The sequence below is a fragment of the Capra hircus genome, chromosome 22, assembly GCF_001704415.2.
Source record: "Capra hircus breed San Clemente chromosome 22, ASM170441v1, whole genome shotgun sequence".
Taxonomy (NCBI): domain Eukaryota; kingdom Metazoa; phylum Chordata; class Mammalia; order Artiodactyla; family Bovidae; genus Capra; species Capra hircus.
This window is the reverse complement of record NC_030829.1, coordinates 36,567,665-36,582,701: the sequence shown is the minus strand read 5'-3', so window position 1 is coordinate 36,582,701 and position 15,037 is coordinate 36,567,665. Positions and strand designations below refer to the sequence as shown.

General features: G+C 40.8%; 1 long non-coding RNA gene across 2 annotated transcripts in view; it reads left to right on the top strand.

Annotated features, from left to right (window-relative positions):
- LOC102179243 overlaps window positions 1-13,488 on the top strand; it is a 158,523-nt gene extending 145,035 nt beyond the window's left edge. For both annotated transcript variants that reach the window (XR_001919955.1, XR_001919956.1), the window contains exon 5: window positions 11,454-13,488. This is a non-coding gene — a long non-coding RNA (uncharacterized LOC102179243). The remainder of the gene's footprint in view (window positions 1-11,453) is intronic.

Sequence of the window (15,037 nt, the reverse complement as noted above, 5' to 3'; positions counted from 1 at the left end):
AGTCTTTCATCAGAAAGACAATCTCAAGGTTTCCTTTATAAACAGCATGTTGATTCACTGCCACTCTTTGGTGATGATAAGATGAAGCCATGTTAATAACATTCTGCTCACACTGCCAGTCGAAGACAGGGGCTGCAGAAGAAATAAAGACTGATGTGCATGCGCGCTTGGTCATGTGCAGCTTTTTGCGACTCCAAGGACTGCAGCCCTTGAAGGCTATAAAGACTGACGTGCATGTGTGCTTGATTGTGGGCAACTCTTTGTGACTCCAAGGACTGCAGCCTGCCAGGCTTCTCTATCCATGGGATTCTCCAGGCAAGAATACTGGAGCAGGTTGCCATGCCCTCCTCCGGGGGATCTTCCTGACCCAGGGCTCCAACCCTTATATTTCAGGTGGATTCTTTACCATGGAGACACCTGGGAAGCCATTAAGCCTGATATTCTGTTTTTTTTTTTTTTTTTTTTTTTAAGTGGAGCCCAGATGAAGCAAAGCTGCCACATAAACCAGAGAAAATTTACTCTATGGAGACTAATGAATTCCCCTATCATCACAGACATAAGAGCCAAGTGTGATTTCCATTTTACAAACTCAGGAAACTAAGGCCACAGAATCCACAGGGAGCGGAACCCAGTGAGCACACACGTCCACACCCGTCTGCTAGTGAAGGTACTGCTTTGCCATCATTCTGTGCTCAGGCAGAAGGAAACTTGGCAGTGCACAGGGAGTCCTTGGAACACTCATGATCCTGAGGATGATCCTCTCTCATTATTTCAGTTTCCTAAACACTTTTCCTGTGATTAAGGAACTGAATTAATTATTGACAAGGTGGCTGGCCAGCACAGACCAAAAATCCCACTCATGTGGGATGTGTTCCCTCTAAGTGGAGCGCTGGGAAAGCATGCAGTATTGTTTTGCTCTTCCTCTGAGAAAGGGCTTGACAATTGGTCAGTGTCCAGCAGCCTGGTCTTTGGACATAAATAATCATTTCTCCAGGGAAGGCTCTACCTAGGTCATCTGATCTGTTTTCCCCAGAAAGTGTATTGCACTGACAAGGCTATCATCCCAAGGAAGAAAGCAGAAATCTCAAAATAAAACATTTTCATCAGTGAATCCTGGGAGGGGCCATAGTTCCAGGAAGGACTATTTATTCCAAGCACTGGAATGGATTTAACAATGTCCAGTCATAAAGTAGACGGCCTCTAAGAAAAAGGAACACTCTTACACTGTTGGTAGGAATGTAAATTGGTACAGCCACTATGGAAAATTATATGGAGGTTTCTCAAAAGACTAAAAACAGAGTTACCATATGAGCCAGTGATCCCACTCCTTGGCATATATCCATACAAAACTCTAATTGAAAAGATAAATGTACCTCAATGTTCAAAGAAGCACTATTTACAATAGCCAAGACATGGAAAAAACCTAATGTCCATCAACAGATGAGTACATAAAGAGATGTGGTACATATATACCATGGAATATTGCTCAGCCATAAATAAGAATGAATAGTGCCATTTATTATTAATAATAAATTAATTATTAATCCATGGATGGACCTAGAGATTATCACATTAAGTGAATTGAGTCAGACAGAAAAAGACAGATAGCATATAATGTCACTTGTATGTGGAATCTAAAATATGACTATGTAACAGAAATACAGTGGAAGTGAGAAATAGATTTAAGGGCCTAGATCTAATAGATAGAGTGCCTGATGAACTATGGACTGAAGTTCGTGACGTTGTACAGGAGACAGGGATCAAGATCATCCCCATGGAAAAGAAATGCAAAAAAGCAAAATGGCTATCTGGGGAGGCCTTACAAATAGCTGTGAAAAGAAGAGAGGCGAAAAGCAAAGGAGAAAAGGAAAGATATAAGCATCTGAATGCAGAGTTCCAAAGAATAGCAAGAAGAGATAAGAAAGCCTTCTTCAGCGATCAATGCAAAGAAATAGAGGAAAACAACAGAATAGGAACGACTAGAGATCTCTTCAAGAAAATTAGAGATAACACGGGAACATTTCATGCAAAGATGGGCTCGATAAAGGACAGAAATGGTATGGACCTAACAGAAGCAGAAGATATTAAGAGGTGGCAAGAATACACGGAAGAACGACCCAGATAATCATGATGATGTGATCACTAATCTAGAGCCAGACATCTTGGAATGTGAAGTCAAGTGGGCCTTAGAAAGCATCACTACAAACAAAGCTAGTGGAGGTGATGGAATTCCAGTGGAGCTCTTTCAAATCCTGAAAGATGATGCTATGAAAGTGCTGTACTCAATAAGCCAGCATATTTGGAAAACTCAGCAGTGGCCACAGGACTGGAAAAGGTTAGTTTTCATTCCAATTCCAAAGAAAGGCAATGCAAAAGAATGCTCAAACTACCGCACAATTGCACTCATCTCACGTGCTAGTAAAGTAATGCTCAAAATTCTCCAAGCCAGGCTTCAGCAATACATGAACTGTGAACTCCCTGATGTTCAAGCTGGTTTTAGAAAAGGCAGAGGAACCAGAGATCAAATTGCCAACATCCGCTGGATCATGGAAAAAGCAAGAGTTCCAAAAAAACATCTATTTCTGCTTTATTGACTATGCCAAAGCCTTTGACTGTGTGGATCACAATAAACTGTGGAAAATTCTGAAAGAGATGGGAATACCAGACCACCTAACCTGCCTCTTGAGAAATCTGTATGCAGGTCAGGAAGCAACAGTTAGAACTGGACATGGAACAACAGACTGGTTCCAAATAGGAAAAGGAGTATGCCAAGGCTGTATATTGTCACCCTGCGTATTTAACTTATATGCAGAGGACATCATGAGAAATGCTGGGCTGGAAGAAGCACAAGCTGGAATCAAGATTGCTGGGAGAAATATCAATAACCTCAGCTATGCAGATGACACCACCCTTATGGCAGAAAGTGAAGAGGAACTAAAAAGCCTCTTGATGAACGTGAAAGAGGAGAGTGAAAAAGTTGGCTTAAAGCTCAACATTCAGAAAACGAACATCATGGCATCTGGTCCCATCACTTCATGGCAAATAGATGGAGAAACAGTGGAAACAGTCTCAGACTTTATTTTGGGGGCTCCAAAATCACTGCAGACGGTGACTGCAGCCATGAAATTAAAAGACGCTTACTCCTTGGAAAAAAATTCATGACCAACCTAGACAGTATATTAAAAAGCAGAGACATTACTTTGCCCACTAAGGTCCGTCTAGTCAAGGCTATGGTTTTTCCTGTGGTCATGTATGGATGTGAGAGTTGGACTGTGAGGAAAGCTGAGCGCTGAAGAATTGATGCTTTTGAACTGTGGTGTTGGAGAAGACTCTTGAGAGTCCCTTGGACTGCATAGAGATCCAACCAGTCCATTCTGAAGGAGATCAACCCTGGAATTTCTTTGGAAGGAATGATGCTAAAGCTGAAACTCTAGTCCTTTGGCCACCTCATGCGAAGAGTTGACTCATTGGAAAAGACTCTGATGCTGGGAGGGATTGGGGGCAGGAGGAGAAGGGGACGACAGAGGATGAGATGGCTGGATGGCATCACGGACTCGATGGACGTGAGTCTGAGTGAACTCCGTGAGATGGTGATGGACAGGGAGGCCTGGCGTGTTGCGATTCATGGGGTCGCAAAGAGTCCAACACGACTGAGTCACTGAACTGAACTGAACAGAAACAGATTCAGATATAGAAACAGACTTGCCGGTTACTGTCTGTTTCCATCACTAAAATGAAACTCACTGAAGGTAGGAATGGCCTCTGGTCTATAGTAGCTTCTTCAGTAACTAGACTAATGCCAGGCATGTAGGAGATGCTCAATAATATCTGTAATTTTTATTTATGAAACCAGTCATAAATATTGAGTATATAATTGTCATTCTTCTGCAATAGAAGTATGCTGCGTTAAAGGGGAAGGAGTATTACATAATGGGAAGGGTTATCAAAGTGACTTTATTATCAGCAAGATCTTTTTTTTTTATTTAATTCTCTTCCATTAAATATCATTGATAAATCCCTCCTTTCCAGACCTTGAGCCTACTGGTATACTATCTTCCCTGATGTACTACCAAACCCCTCTACTATTCCCTTGCCACTTATGTCTCCTCCTGTTGGTTTTCCTAATCTGACCATATCATTCTCCAGCTTAAAACATATCCATTACATGCCAGTGCCCTTAGGATAAAGGCAACTAACATGACTTGGAAAACATTTTGCAATCCTATCTGTGCTCAGATCTTGAGCTTCACTGCTTGCCCCTCACTGGTCTATCTTTCCATTTTTTCTTTGGTTTCCTGAAATCACCGTGTTCTCTCTTGCCTTTGGGCCTTTTCTCCATGCTTCACCCCTCTGCCTGGAACACACCCTCTTCCAATTCACCAAACTAACACATGCTCATCGTTCAGTTTTGAAGAAGATGTTACTTCCTTCTGGAAGCTTTGCCAACCACAATACCTTTTCTAGTATCTTTCTTGCTCCTTAGTCGTTGCTGCTGCTACTGCAGCTAAGTCACTTCAGTCGTGTCTGACTCTGTGTGACCCCATAGACGGCAGCCCACCAGGCTCCCCCGTCCCTGGGATTCTCCAGGCAAGAACACTGGAGTGGGTTGCCATTTCCTTCTCCAATGCATGAAAGTGAAAAGTGAAAGGGAAGTTGCTCAGTCGTGTCCGACTCTTCGCGACCCCATGGACCACAGCCTACCAGGGTCCTCTGTCCATGGGATTTTCCAGGCACGAGTACTGGAAGAGGGTGCCATCGCCTTCTCCACCTTATTCGTTAAGTTGTGTTAGATTCTTTGAGACCCTATGGACTGTAGCCTGCCAGGCTCCTCTGTCCATGGGATTCTCCAGGGAAGAATACTAGAGTGGGTTGCCATTTCCTTCTCTAGGGGATCTTCCCAACCAGGGATTGAACCTGGGTCTCTTGCATCTCCTGCATTGTCAGGTGGGTTCTTTACCACTGAGCCACCTGTGTAGCCATTTACTAATTACTGCAACCATCAGTCTACACTCTTATCCCAGCTTCCTAGTTTGCCTCCCCCATCAGGTGTATTTGTCTTACATACTCTTATTCCCCTAGAATTGAGCACTATGCTTGATACTTCTTGTCATTTAGTAATTTAAAAAATTAGACAAAATAAAGGGATGCTTATGGCATGGTTTTAAAGGAAATCTCTGTGTTGACACTTGGAAACTCTTTGCCAGTTGTCAAAGTGTCTAATAAGCCCTCCATGCCCAGAATCACTTTGGCCCTCTCTCCTTTTTGAATGATTACCAAGAGGCACTGTCACCCCCTGGGGAGGCTTAGTCCCAGACTCTGCCATTTAGAGTGTAATATAAGAAGTCCTTTTCTGGAAGCAACATTGTGCGTGGTGGTACCTTTTAGCACAGTGAAAACTCGAAAAAGAGGGTGGTCTCAGCCAAGGGTCAAATTGCAGATACAATGCTTTATGTATTTGGCAGTGCTCTAGAGACAAATACATAATCACAGAGGTATGCGATCTGGTTGGAAAATTCAGGCCAGATAGAATGACATGGATAGAAAAGCACATACACAAACACATAACAATGAGCACTCTTATTTGTAAAAACCACATTAATGGATGGCAGCTCCCTACCTCTGAAGTGATTTATAAATTAAAATAATTGCCTCTTTGAACTGTGCAGATATTAATTGACCTATCACTAATGTACATACAGTCTCTAAACCATCCAAACATTACCTAAACATTTTATTCCCTTTACTCTGGAAACCCCAAAACCCACAAAAATAGGCTCTTTGTTCTGGTGCCAAGGGTCATAAAGGAAAAGCCATCATCTTTGATGACTTTGCAGTTCTTATTCTAGTTCTTCATCAAATTAATCTGAGTGAAATTAGTGAGCACTCTGAGATTGAATAAGTCTTCCTATTCCCCTCCCCTTTTTACAATCTCATCCCAAGCACACGGATCCATTTCTGGCTCAAATTTCTGGTAATGAGAGCAAGGCAATTCATTATTTTTTTTAATTAATTTTAGCTTTGGGTACATATCCTAAATCACTCCAGGTTGTGGGCGCCTGGCATTTCCTTCCTACGTAAAATGAGAGAGAAACTAAATTGGCTGAGGCCCAGACATGCATGGACTATGACACGCTTGCTAGGGGTTCATTCTGGAAGGGTGATCTTGACCTAAATTGAAAGGCAGGCAGAAAAGCACAGCAGTTAGGACAGGAGTCTTAGGGCAGTGGTTATAAACCAGGACTGATTTTATTTCCCCAGTGAAAATCTGACAATGTCTGGAGACATTTAGGGTTGTTGCAACTTGTTGAGAAAGAGGTACTGCTGGCATCTGATGTGTGGAAGCCAAAGATGCTGCTAAACATCCTACAATGCCCAGGACAGGCCCCCACCCCGATGCAAAGGATTATCCAGTCTAAAATGTCAGTAGTGCTGAGGTTGAGCAACTCTACCCTAGATGCTGCGATAGTTGAATTCACATCCCAGCTCTGCTTTTTTATGGCAGTGTGATCTTGAGTAAGTTTCTTGATTTCTTTGAGCCTTAGAAATTTCTCTTCTGTCAAATGAAGATAATGATAAAGTATCTACATGGATAGCATTTTGTCAAGCCTGGCATTTGTAAAGGTTTAAAAACATTATATTATATTTTAACTGGAGTGGGTAGCCGTTCCCTTCTCCAAGGGATCTTCCCAACTGAGGGATTGAAGCCAGGTCTCTTGCATTGCGGGCAGATTCTTTGCCAGCTGAGCCACCAGGAAAGCCTAAGAATACTGGAGTGGGTAGCCTATCCCTTCTCCAGGGGATCTTCCCGACCCAGGAATTGAACCATGGTCTCCTGCATTGCAGGTGGATTCTTTAGCAGCTGAGCTAACAGGGAAGCCCCAATTCACCAATTACTGTATTTCAAATGGAAATACAAATTGCCAAAACTTGGGCAGGGGGTAATTGCCAACTTTCAAATATTAGTTCCAAGCCCATACTTTTACTTTCTCTTTATATTGATACACAATGGAAGGATAAAAAATGCATAATTTTATTTAGAAAATATATTTGGCAACAACTGAATTTTATTTGGTGTGATTAAGTGATGCTAATTTCCAAATCTTAAAAATTCATTCTGTTTTGATTTAGGAACAGGAAAAGATGCATTATGAAGATATACCTTTTTCAGCATCTACACAGACCCACAGTTTCTAAGCCAGAAATACAATAATATTTGCTTTAATTCATAGATTTTTTTTTTTTAAACAGAAAAACCTCAGTTTTCCAGTGAGCAAAGCACTGGAATAGCAGTCTATAAAGGCCTAAGAAAGTGGAAGAAAATGGAAATAAAAACCATATTCTGATATTTTTCTATGTGATACTGACATGTAATATTATATCAGGTTAAGCAAAAATGGTTTTTATACAAAATTTAATATTTATTTGAATTAAATCAATTTGGACTTATAAAAATGTGCATACAAAAGTTTCCTGAAGTTACTTCCAATAAGAAGTGTTCTAATATTACACAGCAGTCTGCTAGTGCTTTATACCCACACTGAAAATACTCTCCCCAAATAATTTTATACATAAAAACCAAGATCTCCTGATATTTCTTAATGTTACAACTCCTACTTCTTTGTGCCAGGCTTTACTGAATGGACTAAACCGCACAGTCTTTTGGTCATTCTACAGATATTGTTGAATACCAACTACATGTTCCCACGGAAATGGGTGCTAGGATTATATCATGCTTTGAAACATGCAGATGGTCAGAAGGCCACACAGGTTGGTGAGTGAGGACTCAGATTTCTAGAGTCAGAGAGAGCTGGCTTGACCTCTGGACATTTGGCTATGTCATGTATTAGACTGGTGAGCCTTTGGATATCTACTCAACCTGACTGAGGATCAGTTTCCCCATCTGAAACTAGGTTGAAAGAGTATTTCCTGTATGTTAAGAGGATGCGGTTGACATGTTAGTGTATCTATTACCACGTGTAAAATAGATAGCTAATGGGCATCTGCGGTACAGGGCAAGGAGCTCAACTCATTGTTCTGCGGTGACCTAGACGGGTGGGATGGGGGAGGATGGGAAGGAGGTCTACGAGCGAGGAGATACATATACCCACACACATATGGCTGACTTAGGGGCTCCCCCAGTAGCTCAGCGGTAAAGAATCTACCTGCAGTGCAGGGGCCGCAGGAAACATGGTTCAATCCCTGGGTCAGGAAGATCGCCTGGAGGAGGATATGGTAACCCGCTCCACTATTCTTGCCTGGAGAATCCCTGGACAGAAGATCCCTGCAAGCTACAGTCCATAGAGTCACAAAGAATGGGACACAACTGAAGCAGCTTAGCATGCACGCACGCACGTGGCTGATGTGCTTCATTTCACAGCAGAAACTAACATAATGTTGTAAGACAGCTATATCCCAATTAAAAAAAAAAAAAACAGGATACTGGTAGACAGCATTGAACTCGAGTCTTGTTATTTATTAAGAAAATGGTTCAAGAATGATTAGCTATATTATTTTAATGACCACTGTCTTATTTTTATAGTCTAGAAATGGCCTGGTTTTGGAAAATGGAAGCTTTTTTGGCATTTTCTTCTTGAAACACACAAGAAAATTGATGGGAGAGTTTAAAAAGCATTACAAACCAGAAGTTGAATAAACCGTATTTCTTAGCACAATGTGTACAGGCTTACCAAATGGAGCCAGCTGTCACAAAATAACCCAGGGTTGTTGTTGTTTTTTTTTTTCTTTTTAAGCTTCTGATCGCCAACTGGATGTTTAATCCAGTAGCTGGGCAAGCATCTCTATGAATATGCAATTTCATGGTTTGCATATTTTCCTTAGACATAGAGTAGTATTATGAAATCCTTTGTACAAATCCTTCAGTATGCACACATTCAGAGCTGCTTTCTAATTGGATTAGATAAATGACTTTTTTTTTATACAGACAGCTAGCTAATAAAATTCTAAATGGTTCTGAAGAAAAAAATTACACACTAAATAGCATTTATTAGTTTTATTACTAGAAAAATGCATGTTTCCTATGGAAAATACAAAAAACAAAAAGAAGAAAATACAAAAATTCACCTCTAATCTCAATGACCAGAGATAACATATTGTGTGTGCGTGTGTGCGCATGCACACACGCATGTGTGTATATGTACATATGGAATGTTATTTTTCTTCAACAAATTTTTCTCCTTTCATTTAATACTATACTGGGATCATTAAATGTTACTACATGAGAGCAGGGGTCAGCAGTCTTTCTGCAAAGGGCTAAATGATAAACGGATTAGATTTTGTGGGCTGTGCAGTTTCTGCGCCAGCTACTCAACTCTGCCACTGTGACATGAAAGCAGCCAGCGACAATCTCTAAATGAATGGCTGTGGCCAAATTCTGCCCATGGTGCGCTAGGCTTCTCCCTCAACCTGTAGTTCACTGACTCCTCTATACAAAAGCCTCATCAGTAATTACGATATGTTATTAAATATAATTATACTACAGTATCATTGAGTTACATTTGTTATAATAGTTATTAAGGAAAATGTATGACTTTTTAATCCTCTAGATCTTACAGATTTCTTCAAATGTTGTCTTGTTACCGCACATTTTGGGAAATTAAATATAATCAAACAATAACCAAGCATCAGAGGAATATAGTTTTCTGGAGGTCAGTTAAAAAATGCAAGAACTCTGACACTGCCCTTAATTAAGTGTCTGTTTGTTCCACCACCATAATTTCCTAAATTCCTAGTGTTGTTTTGGGAGCAGTGGTCCCATGCAATGAAGGCCAATGCTGCTGAGAGTGTTTCTGTTCATGACACGAATAGCACAGACCCAGCTCTCTGCTGCAGCTGCTACTGAGACCCAGTCGCTTTCACAAATAATAATGCCACTTGTTTTGAGATTGTTCTAGTAAGGAGGAATATTCCTTGAATTGATTCCTTTGTCTTTTAACTCTCTGAAACATAGAGGCATGGGTTATACACTATGCTCTGTGGGAAACAAACTCTGGGACAAATACTAGCATTAAGGAGATTTATTAGGGTGTGCTCTTGGGATCAACACCTGTAAAAGGGAGGATGGGGTAGAGGGACAACTTGAGCTCTGTTGTATTCTCAGGACAGGCTTCAGCTGACCCCAAGAAAAGCTCTGGAGCTGAGGTGGCTCTGCAGCATTGACTTGAGTTGGAGGAAGAGCCTGCAGACTTGACATGCTAGAGTTGACCACCTATGGGCTGAGAACGCCTGGGAAGGGCTTGGTGGCTCTCCCTAGCAGTCTTTTCCCAAAGGGGGCCAAATAACCAAGGTTGCCATCTGACTGCACTCCCAGCAGTTCATGGGTAAGCCCTTCATTCCTGAAGGGGTTTCTTGGCGTGCATCAAGACATCTACCTTCTCATGGGTTAAGTCCCAGTAAGAAACTTGCCCAAGTAAATGTTCTGTTCTCAGTATGAAAAGCCAATAAAGTGATGTTTCTGAGGTGGTGTAGAATTTTAAGTCTGGTTTAATGAAACCGTTTTGTTTAATAATTTGTTTAATCAGTCACCCTATGAATACCAAGATCTGCAAACTCTGTATGTGCAAGGCAAGTGTGCGTAAGTTAGATAGTAAAACAGATTAAAGAACCATGGGGAGCTTAGAGCATCTTGGGGGAATGTGCAAATGTGAATTACAAGGTGACATGATGGCAGTATTGGAAGTGATGTAACAATTATATCCTATAAGAAACCACGATTTGTTCAATTCAAATTCCCATTCTATTTTTAAACTGCTGCCTTGTTTAAATTTATTAATAAATGGTATCAGTAGTAATCACAGTTCAATTTCTACTGCAGCAAAGCCTGGAGTCACACATGTATTTGGCAAGACTTGGAGATGGGCACCATGGTTAAGATGTATTATTTCTAATACACACTTAGTTACGAGCAGTCCCATGTGCCAGGTAACCCAGCTCTCAGCACTATGATCTATAACCTTCTTTGGGATGTCACTCATTCCTTCCCTCTATGATTGTATATATATTTACCAGCATTTTATAATACACTGCAGGTTTTACTCAGGGGCTCCACTGAATTAAAATACTGTATTAAAAATGTATTTTGATTCACACATGGAATGCAGCCTCAGCTTTTTCTCACCTGCAAGTGAAGAATGAGGTCCCTGTACAATTAAAAAGCTAAAGTGGGACTTTATATGGGCACCTGGAGGGTTGTGGACTAAGTTCAAGATTATTAAAAAATTGATGCAGAATTTCAATAAGGGCAAAAGAGATTTCACTTGGAACACATAAAATGCCAAAATTACTACTTCAGTGTGACATACATGCAGGCATATATGACCACATGGGATTTTATGGTTTCTAGGAAATACTGGACATCCGACATAGTTTTCTTCAATAAGGCAATTCTGTAATAATGGTGTCCCTTATTTATTTGTTCATTCTTTCATTCAATATAGGGTTGATGTGTTGCACATTTCCAGGGAGCATCAGTGATATCATCATGTATGTGGATAGTGCCCTTGAAGCTGTACAGGACACAATCTTCACAACCATATTCAGTTTGATCAACAACATAAACTGGGTGAGTACATGCTTGGCACTGAGAATAGAGCAGTGAGCATGGCAGATTTGGATATTACCCCTGTAAAGCTTTACTTTAGATGAAGTCAGACAAAAAATGAGTAGCTACAAAAACCAAATGAATATAAACTGAGATAAGTCGTAGAAGTATAGGGATGATATACGCAAGGACCTCTAACAAGGGCTACTAAGAAAGAAATTCAGAGGAAGCAATATTTAAGTTGAAGCATAAAGGATAACTTTCTTTATGGATGTGAAAACGGGTTAGCAAAGGATGTTTCAGGAAGAGGGAAGGATATTCAGAAAGGAAAAACAAGAGCAACACATCACATCACGAAGGATATGGAATAGCCAAGGAATTGAAGTGTGGCTGGGAAATGGAGGAGACAGGACTGGAGAGGGAGTCAGGGGCCAGGGCCCTGTAGTGAGGTCATGCTTGTGCATTATGGAGAAGACACGTGACACTGATAAATACATGTGGCTGATGATACGAGGGCTCTTTCAGTAGAACAAGTGAGAGACAATGGTGGCTTGTCTAGGGCAATGCTAGAAAAGGTGGGAAGAAGTAGACAGATAAAAGAGGTTTTCTACTGAAATGTATTACCCTAACTTCATTCTGCTATTTGTTGGCCATTAGTGTGAATTATTTTGACCTTTGCATGCTCTTAGACAGTATTAAACATCAACTGTTGTGAGTGATTCTGTGAAGAGCAGAATTATTTGAAGTTAACATCAAAGACCATTGAAATCTAGTGTTGGGTTTGCCTATTAATATGTCATAATGACAATAAAATAGTCATTACACTCTCTTTCATCAGAAATCTATTTGACAACCTAAAATTTAATCCCTCTTTTCTCTTCTATAACATGGAGTATCTACTCGTTTGAGATTGTGGTGAAGATGCAAAGAGATGATACATACCTAAAGCACTCATCACAATGTCTGCTGTACCATATTTGTTGTTGGGTATTTTTTACTACTGCTTTATTCATACTTATGATGGGAGTCTGGGGTGAGAGTTAATCACCTTTTTTCCTCTGAGTTGGCTGGGCACCAAAATTTTGGGAAAGAGATGCAGCAGTTAAATGAAGAGAGATAAAAATATTAGCTTTATCACCAATATCACTGAATTTAAGAATATGATTGGCTTTTCTGCCCACTTGCACCAAATCTAGCAATGGATACCCTTAACTGAAGTAAACCTGCATATCTACACCTCAAAATTGTTCTTGGGCCTCCATCAGGAACACAGAGGGTTTGAGCAAGACCAGGACCCTGCCCTGATTCAGGTGTGCTTATGTAATGGAAGAAGTGAACAGTACACTTTCACTCTTCCACGGAACCAGAGAGGGGAGAAATTGAGAGCGAGGACCCTGGAGTTTGAGTGAGTGAGTGAACCTGGCTGTGCCATTCATCAGCCAAGCAGACATACAAGTGCCTCCAAGTTTCTATGAGTTAATCTCCTCACCTAGAAGATGAGGATGATAAAGTGCTACCTCACAGGACTGCTGTAAGGATTAAAGAAATGAGAATGTTGGTATCTGGCATGTAGAAATATATGTTTGCCATGACCAGCATCTGAAAAAAAAGAATACAGAAAACGCTGCACTCTATACTTTTCCAATCTCATCTACCAGAAAGATTACTGTTCTTCCCCAGGGGAAGAGCATACAAAGAGAAAATATTTCTGAAAGAGAAGGGAATACATATTTCCAGTGCATTGCCTTCCTGAGGCATGGGATGAGGGGTAAGCCCTTCCTCTATGCTGAATATCAGGGAAGAGTAGGAGCTGACCTCCCATATACTCTATCATGGACTTCCTTGGTAGTTGCTATGCAGGACACCTGGATTTGATCCCTGGGTTGGGGAGATCCCCTGAGAAGGAATGGCTACCCACTCCAGTATTCTTGTCTGGAGAATCCCATGGACAGAGGAGCCTGGTGGGCTACAGCCCGTGGGGTCACAAAGAGTCAGACACTACTGAGCAACTAACACACACACACACACACACACACACACCCTACTCTATCACTTGATACCTTGGCCTTGACACACACACACACACACACACACACACACACACACACACACACCCTACTCTATCACTTGATACCTTGGCCTTGACACACACACACACACACACACACACACACACACACCCTACTCTATCACTTGATACCTTGGCCTTGACACACACACACACACACACACACACACACACACACACACACCCTACTCTATCACTTGATACCTTGGCCTTGACACACACACACACACACACACACACACACACACACACACACACACACACACACACACACACACACACCCTACTCTATCACTTGATACCTTGGCCTTGAATCTGTCCTATCTGCCAGGTCCCTGTCTCTCCCTTCAACTACAGAGACAGGGATCTGTCACATTCATCAGTATATCCTCTCTATAATGTTTTATCATGTACTATGCTTTGCATGCACTGTGCCATTTACAATCAGTGAGTGATGGATTTGAACATGAGCTTTTATGTCTGAGCTACCTTTCTTCTTAACTGACTTAATTATGAAGGGCTGCTGTCGAGTGGCAAAACATAGGCCCTGAGCAGGAAGTACGAGGTTCCAATTTGTCTGCTCCCTTTCTTCAGACCCCAACTTTCAGGATTACCCAGAAAGCTGGGTGCCTAAAGCGAACAAAAATTTTCTTACCACAAGGCAAACACTCTTTACATTTACATTCCTCGCTTGTGATTTTTTTTCTACTCTAAAATTCTTGGGTTTCTCTGTCCAGAGCAGAAACAAAGAATTTAGAAAAAATTTATTATCTATTATCTTGATATCTTTTATTACCTTGATATCTTTCCTTCATATATATGCTCATCAATTAGATTTAGCTGCATGTATGACACAGAGGAAGGATTATGTGGGATAGTTTCCCACTTAATGGAATATTAGGTTGGTGCAAAAATAATTTTGGTTTTGCATTATTGAATTTTGCCATTTGATATTAGAATACATTCTTAAATAAATGTGGTTTTGTTATACATTATTTTAATGTGCATTTCTTGCCTTCTATTTTTGGCTAGTGAATTATTCCTTGCTGTTTATTTTATATGTATTTTAGACTAGGGAAATGATGTTTGACAAAAATCAATTCAAATGATTTTCTTATTTGAGCTCAAAATGGGTCATAAAGCAGTGGAGACAACTAGTGACTTCAACAATGCATTTGGCCCAGAAACTTTTAATGAACATACAGTGCATTGGCGGTTCAAGAAGTTTTGCAAAGTAGATTAGAGCCGTGAAAATGAGGAGTGCCGTGGCTAGCCATTGGAAGTGTACAACGACCAACTGAGAGGATCATTGAAGTTAATTCGCTTTCAACTACATGAAAAGTTGCTGAAGAACTCAACATCGACCATTCTATGGTCATCTGGCATTTGAAGCAAATTGGAGCTCGATAAGT